The sequence below is a fragment of the Cricetulus griseus genome, chromosome 10 (assembly GCF_003668045.3).
Source record: "Cricetulus griseus strain 17A/GY chromosome 10, alternate assembly CriGri-PICRH-1.0, whole genome shotgun sequence".
Lineage (NCBI taxonomy): Eukaryota > Metazoa > Chordata > Mammalia > Rodentia > Cricetidae > Cricetulus > Cricetulus griseus.
Window position 1 is genome coordinate 29,640,741 of NC_048603.1, and position 7,061 is coordinate 29,647,801.

The window sequence follows — 7,061 nt, forward strand, 5'->3', positions numbered from 1 at the left end:
ATTTTTACTTTCTTTTGTAGGTAGGCTGTGGCGGCAGGTTTACCTCTCTGTCTGGGACATGGAGTCATCCCGCTCACTGACACCAATGGAGCATCCTTTGGGTACATGCCCAAGGGTGGTTATAGCTGAGTCTCAAGGTAGATCAATTCCCAGTTTTCTGAGGAACCACCACATTGGTTTCCACATGGTTATACAAGTTTTCCCTCCCATCAACAATGGGAGAGGGTTCCCCTTACTCCACATCCTTGCCTTGGGGCAGATAAGCCAGGCCGACTCTGGCACCTGAACCTCCATAAAAGGGCTGCTTGTTAGGGGCTAAGTGGTGTGCCCCTCCATTCCTCTGTAAGACCCTAACCCCTAGTGCTTCACAGTGTGACTTCTTAGAGGCAGGACCTGCAAATTCACAGAGAAACAGGACCAACAGGCAAGAGGGTGAGAGAAGGAGAGGATGGCAGAGACAGCAGGGATGACTAGCTAATAAAACACCAAGTCACATGATCATGGAGACTGGCAAGTCACAGACCTTCAGGATGCTTCTGCAAGTGAGAGCTGACTGTAATTTCTGGATGTGGACCACAGTTCTCAGGGCCAGCGAACTGCTTTAGGTCAGGTTCAAAAGAAAGGTTGAAGGCCACAGGAGTCTCTCTTGGCTGCGGAAGGGCCATCTTTTTATCGCATCTGGCTTCAGCTCACTAGATGAGGCCCCGCCCACACCAAGGAGGGAAGTCTGTTTTCTAAGTCTAGGAGTTAATCCCAGCCAGAGGCCCCCAGAGTAATGTCTTACCAGACATCTGGGTATCCCACAACCTAATCATGTCCACACATAAAATAAACCATTTGAAGCCCACCCGTTATCATCCTGGCACCCAGACCCTTGCACCCGAATGCCTTCCAATTTGACTAGTGTATTTAGAAGGGCATTCGGGGCAGGCATGTTGAAGTAATCTTGTGGGCTTTTCTTTTCTTTTCTTTTCTTTTCTTTTCTATAGCTATGAATGACAAAAAGCCTTAAAATTTCCAGGGAGTGAGAATCTATTTTGAATTTCTGAGGCTTCGGCCTGGAGTAAAGCTGGCTCTGTTGTTTCTGTGAGGGTGAACATCACAGTGGAGATAGAGCAGGGGTGCTCATCTATGACACACAGAGAGAGGGAGAGAGACACAGACTGAGAGAGACAGAGAGGGAGAGAGACACAGACAGAGAGACAGAGAGGGAGAGAGACACAGACAGAGAGACAGAGAGGGAGAGAGACACATGGAGAGAAACGGAGACAGAGAGGAAGAGAGACAGAGAGAGGGAGAGACACAGACTGAGAGAGACAGAGAGGAGACAGACAGACAGACAGACAGACAGACAGACAGACAGACAGACAGACAGAGACAGAAAGGCTGAGACTCAGGCAGGGCATTCTTTCAAAGGTATGCCTCCGTATTAGTTACTTTTCTAGGACTGTGATAAACACCATGGCCAAGGCAACTTGCAGAAGACACAGTTTATTGGGTTTACGATTCCAGAGGGACGGGATCCACCATGGTGGAGTTAAAGGAGGATCAGGTGTAGCACCTGACACAGAAGCCGGGGGCTCACCTCTTACACTGCAAGCAGGAAGCAGAGAGCATGCTGGGAATGGCACAAGGCCTTTGAACTCTCAAAGCCCACTCCCAGTGACATAGTTTCTTCAACGAGGCCACACTTCCTAAGCCTCCCAAACAGTGTTACCAACTGGGGACCAAGTATTCTAGTGTCTCGGACTATGGGGGGGGCACCTCACTCAAACCCCCCCATTCCCAGTGTGCCCACGTTGTCCAGCAAGACTGACTCCCGTCACCTCTCAGTACTCTAATCAAAAATCAGATTTTTCAGTAGATTCAACCACTGGTTGATCTTCATGGAACCAACCAGATAGGGAAAAGCCCTCCCAGACATCCCCAGAGGCGGCCTTTACCGTTGTCTCGGTGGTGTCTTCTAAACCAAGTGGAGGAACACCACAGGTGTTTGCAGTGGGAGAGAAGCCTTCTCTGGCGATATATTGTTTATGATCTAATAAAGCTTGTCCGAAGGACCAGAATGCAAAGCCAGCCATACCTGTTAGCTATAGAAGCTGGGCAGTGGTGGTGCACACCTTTAATCCCAGGACTCAGGAGACAGAGGCAGATAGATGGATCTCTCTGAGTTCAAAGCCACCCAGGGCTATACCAGATGGAATCAGTCTAAAAGAGAAACAGAGCTCACACCTTTAATCCCAGCACTAGAGAGATATATCAGGAAGAAGCAGAGGGTCTCCAGAGAGATTTAGTTTCCAGCCACAGAGAAGAGAGGATCTCCCCAGCCCTTGGTAGAGGTAAGAGCTACTGGTTGGCTGCTTTGCTTCTCTCATCTTCAGCTTGAACCCCAATGTCTGTCTCTGGGTTTTTATTATTCATGAGATAGCCTTGCGCAAAGGAGAGATGCCACTCAGGAACAGACCCCGGTGGTGCTTGAACTCGGACTTCAGAACTGTAAGGAGATAAGTTGCTTGCTGTTGGGACTGCCTGGCCAGTGATTTATGGCTTGTCCTGTCCTGTGAGAAGATCCACTCATCCCCCCATTGGCTCCTAACATGCCCTTCAGTTGGCCTTGCCGCCAGCCTCCACTTTGCTTCTTTCTCCACACTCCTGGGAAGTCAAAGGAGAGGCCTGGACAGTGCTGCATGGGGGAGACAGCAGACTGGATGGACGGCAGGGAGCCTGGGCTTCTTCACAAGAACCTATTTCAGTGGAAACATCTAGAAATCTATTCCCGAGCTGAAGCCACTTGTCTAGAAGGCAGAGACTCCCTCTCCTGTCTTGGGGACGACAGTGAAGGGGCCGTCCTCAGGCCTGTGCACACACGGAGCTACCGTGGTATAGCCGTCTCTGCAGGCCTTCTGTCTGGCACACTGCTCAGCGTTGCCCGGCCATCTTCACCACCTCTACAGAGGCCGGGCTCTCTGAGGCGCACACTCTACCTTAGACTACATTGGACGACAGCAGAGAGGGCTTGCATCTCTGCTCGACCGTGTGTGTCTGCCGTGTTTACATTCCTAATAACAGCTTTTCTGACACACAGACACTCTTGAGGAGGAAGCTGAGAAAGTGACTGACAGTCCCTGTGTGTCCAACAGTTTCTTGGATCCAGCCCAGAAAAATGAAGCGTTTGAAGAAGCTGCTTTGGCATTTCGATGACAGGCCAGCAGGGCAAGCTGTTGAAGCCACACGAAGGTGGGAGCCTCCCTTTTCCTGCCCAGTTGAGGCAGTGGCTGTCTGCCCTGCTGGGGGAAACCTTCCCGCTAGCAGAGGAAGCATGCTAATACATGTGGGCCAGCCACGGCATTGCAGCTGGCCTGTCTGGGGCCTGCAGAGACACCGTAGGTCTCTGGGCTCTTACAGTGTAGATGGAGCAACACAAGGTCAGTGTTGTAAGAAGTCCAATATTGCAACAGACACTGTCAAAGAGAGAGATTCTAGAAGCATGTGGTCATGAGCCAACGTGTCCAGTCAGTGCGGGCCTTCTCATGGGGAAGCACGCCCTTCCGCTGGAGCCTCTGCAACACACAAATCCTGCCATTCCTTTCATTTTCTTCTGGACTCCCTGGTGGCCTTCGTGGGTAGGTCCTTCCTACTAGGCCTGGGTCCTCAGGGTAGAGGGCTGTGCCCATAGAGGAGGTCCAGGGGTCATTGTCTAACTTCGCTCTGTAGTAAAGGCTATTGATTAAGGACTGCCCCAGCAGGCAGGCCTAGTGAGGGAGGGGATTACAACCCCAAGTGGGACTGAAGATAGCATGAAAACCACAGGGGGATGGATGGGTATGTGCGCCTTTGCATCCCACGCTATGAAGCCTCATTTATATTCCGTATTGTGGTATGGAAGCTGCATGCACACATTATTAACACCTTAGCATGTACACACTGGCCATGGCCTGCATGTTCTGAGTTCACTCGGCTTCTGGAGGCCGTATGGACAGGGCCTGTACCAGCAAACACTGACTACTCAGGGGTCCAAGAAGTGTCCAGACATTTGGAGCATAAAAGATGGCAAGGGTGGTAACACGAGGGATTCAGGCACAAGCCTCAGAGCTGTCTGAGAAGATCTCAGTGCCAGGCGTGGGATTCTTCCCTAAAGTTGTTTTCCAGAGAGGCCCCAGAGCCTCCCCCAAAGCATAGTTTATTGCCATCACTCTTGGTTGCCTACCAGAACTAGACAGTGAGACTGTATTGCTGAAGACACAACAAGCTTTGGTTTTAGGACATAGATAAACCAAGCTTTCTGACTGTTGATGTTTGTTTGTTTTTGTTTTTCGAGACAGGGTTTCTCTGTGTAGCTTTGGAGGCTGTCCTGGCACTCACTCTGGAGACCAGGCTGGCCTCGAACTCACAGAGATCCGCCTGCCTCTGCCTCCTGAGTGCTGGGATTAAAGGCGTGCACCACCAACGCCCGGCCTGACTGTTGATACTTATTTTCGTAAACTAGTGCTGCCCTCAATCTGGCCAGAGAAACTTCTCTCTGCTGTGGTCACTGGTAAATGCAGAGACTCACTTTTCAAAGTGCTGAGAATAAATTACTATTGAGTGCTTAGCCTTAAGCAGGACATTTATCTCAACGCACGCGCGTGCACACACACACACACACACACACACACACACACACACACACACACACACACACACACACTGCAAGGCTCAGGAACATCATGGAAGAGGAGGCATAAGGAATGTAAGAACCAGAGGATAGGGAGAAGTGCTGTCTTTTGGGCATGGCATGACCTATTTCACCCGCAAACTCAATGAAGCTATGATTACTTGCACAAGACCTATATAAGATCAAGCCATCTGAAACAGTCAACATTCCAACCGGCAGCCCCAAGTGGACTCGGTGGTTCCTGGGAGCCTGTCGTTGGGGTATGCATGATTGAGTTGCACTGTTTACATCTTTGAAACTGTCCAAGAATAACTAAAAATAAATATTCTTTACAAATATGGCTGAACACTTGGCCACAGGGGCAAGACTGGTTTCCTGACTGACCACCTTTGTCCCTGCTTCCCTGTAAAGCATGCTGGGGGGAGGTGGCATGCTAAGGTTGCTGTTTTCCTAGTTATTATCCCACTGCCAGCTCAGTCTCCGGCTCTCTGTATAGAGAGAGCTCAGCCTGAGGGTTCAGCTCCTCCCTCTGCTCCTTGTGGCCAAGAACAGGACCTCCCATGTCCTGCTCTCAAGACCAAGCTTGGCAACACTTGAAATTTGGCTGTAGTCTGGATCTGATTTTCCTCCCTCTACTATCAGGCACTGAAAACTTTGGCTGGTCTGTGGCGGGAGTCGGATCTCCAGAAGGGAGCTCCGGCCATCCCGGAAGGATGTCTCTACATCAAGCCAGTGGGTCTCAGAGGTCGTATCAGTCAAGGTGAGCTGGACCATGATGTAAAAGATAAACTCCCCATACCCCAGTAGCTTAAATGACATAGGCTTGTTTGTTCCTTGACACTATGTAAACATTGCAAGGCAGGTAGTGGGAATACGAGACCCTGTGGATTGTGGTTGCTGCAGAAGCTGGGAGGGGAGGGCTTGGACTTGCCACATGCTTTTCTGGTTGTTACCACAGGCTCTGCCTGGAGGTGAGCCTTATGTGAATGCTGGCCTACCTCCCAGCCAGCTGGCTGTCACCAAACTATGAGGGCTCAATAGAGTAGAAACTGTAGATTTTGAATAGCCTAAAATAGTGACAGGTCACAGGGGGACTTCTGGCTGGGAGTGGCCAGGAACTGGATGTCTCTTCCTTCTCTGGGGGCCGAGTTCATTCCAGCATACATGGGCAGGTCTTAGGATGAGACTTTGGGAGTTGAGCTCTCTCTCTGCTTTCAACTTTCTCAGCCAACTGTGAAATCCAGTTTAGAACTCAGCCAGGCCTGGTAATTCCACCTTCATCCGGGTGTCAGCAGGGTAACGGCAGCGTGGGGGCTGCCTGGTAAGATGGTTCAGAGAGCAAGGGAACATGCCACCAACCCTCAAGGCCTCTCTTTGATCCCTGGGCCCCACATGGTGGAAGAAGAGACCTGAACGCCATACACATGTTGCCCTGGGCCTCCACACGTGCACTGCAACGCAACACACACACACACACACACACACACACACACCATACATAATGCTAAAAACTCAGAAGCCAAGTACGCATGTTTTTTTGTTTTGTTTTGTTTTGTTTTGTTTTTAATTGTTGGAACTAAGAGAGAGCAAAGTCAAGGGAACATGGAAACAATTTGAAAGAAACAAACGGAAACCGTGGTGGCCCTGCCTTTGCCAAGAGTGCTGGATAAGTAGGGCAGAGGGATGGATGGGTGGGTGAGGGTGCCGTAGCTGTTGGAAACGGGACAGGAGGCAGGAAGGGCTCTACTCCCCAGGGCTGCTAAGCCCTCCTCAGTAAAGCCCAGGGTTTTGTTGTGATAGCTGACAGGAGGTAGGTGTGTGTGTGTGTGTGTGTGTGTGTGTGTGTGTGTGTGTATGTGTGTGTTTGTGTGTGTGTATGTGTGTTCCAGGTCCCAGGCACCTGCCTTCTTTTGGCTGGACCAGACTGGACCTTATCCTGTCACCCTATCTCCTCCTCCCCCAGCTGTCCCAGTAGAGGGGCAGGGGTCACATTCTCTGGGAATGAACTAATGATGACTCCCATATTCATTTCTCGGGGCATCAACAGGACGAGCAGAGAGCCCAGAGCTGGAGGCAGGTGGCTGGGCTGGGCCAGATGAACCCTTGGAACCTTGTCCAAGGCTGCCCGGGGCCTTGCTGAAGGCCATTCCCAGCCGTGACCACTCAAGTCCCTGCAGCCAGTGCAGACTCCCAAGGCCTCCCAGACCAGAGCCTGTTAAAATGCCTGCTGGCTGCAGCTTCAGGTGGTCCCCACATAATCACAGATTCTAGGGTCTCATTGCTAATCCTTCAGGTCTGGGGAACTCCGGTTTAAGACACTTAAGGGGCGGGGTCCTTTCCTACCAGAAACTTCGGGAATGTTCGCACACTTGTTACCTTTCTGAGTCTTTGGGGGAGTGGAACCTGT

The 7,061-nt window shown here is 50.9% G+C and overlaps 1 long non-coding RNA gene across 2 annotated transcripts in view; it reads left to right on the forward strand.

Annotated features, from left to right (window-relative positions):
• LOC118239364 overlaps positions 1 to 7,061 on the forward strand; it is a 7,240-nt gene continuing 179 nt past the window's right edge. The window contains exons 1-3 of one of the 2 annotated variants that reach the window (XR_004771292.1): positions 1 to 137; positions 2,382 to 3,623; positions 5,297 to 5,414. This is a non-coding gene — a long non-coding RNA (uncharacterized LOC118239364). Of the gene's footprint in view, positions 138 to 2,381; positions 5,020 to 5,296; positions 5,415 to 7,061 lie in introns of those variants that run through there. The other variant, XR_004771291.1, reaches the window with a different exon arrangement.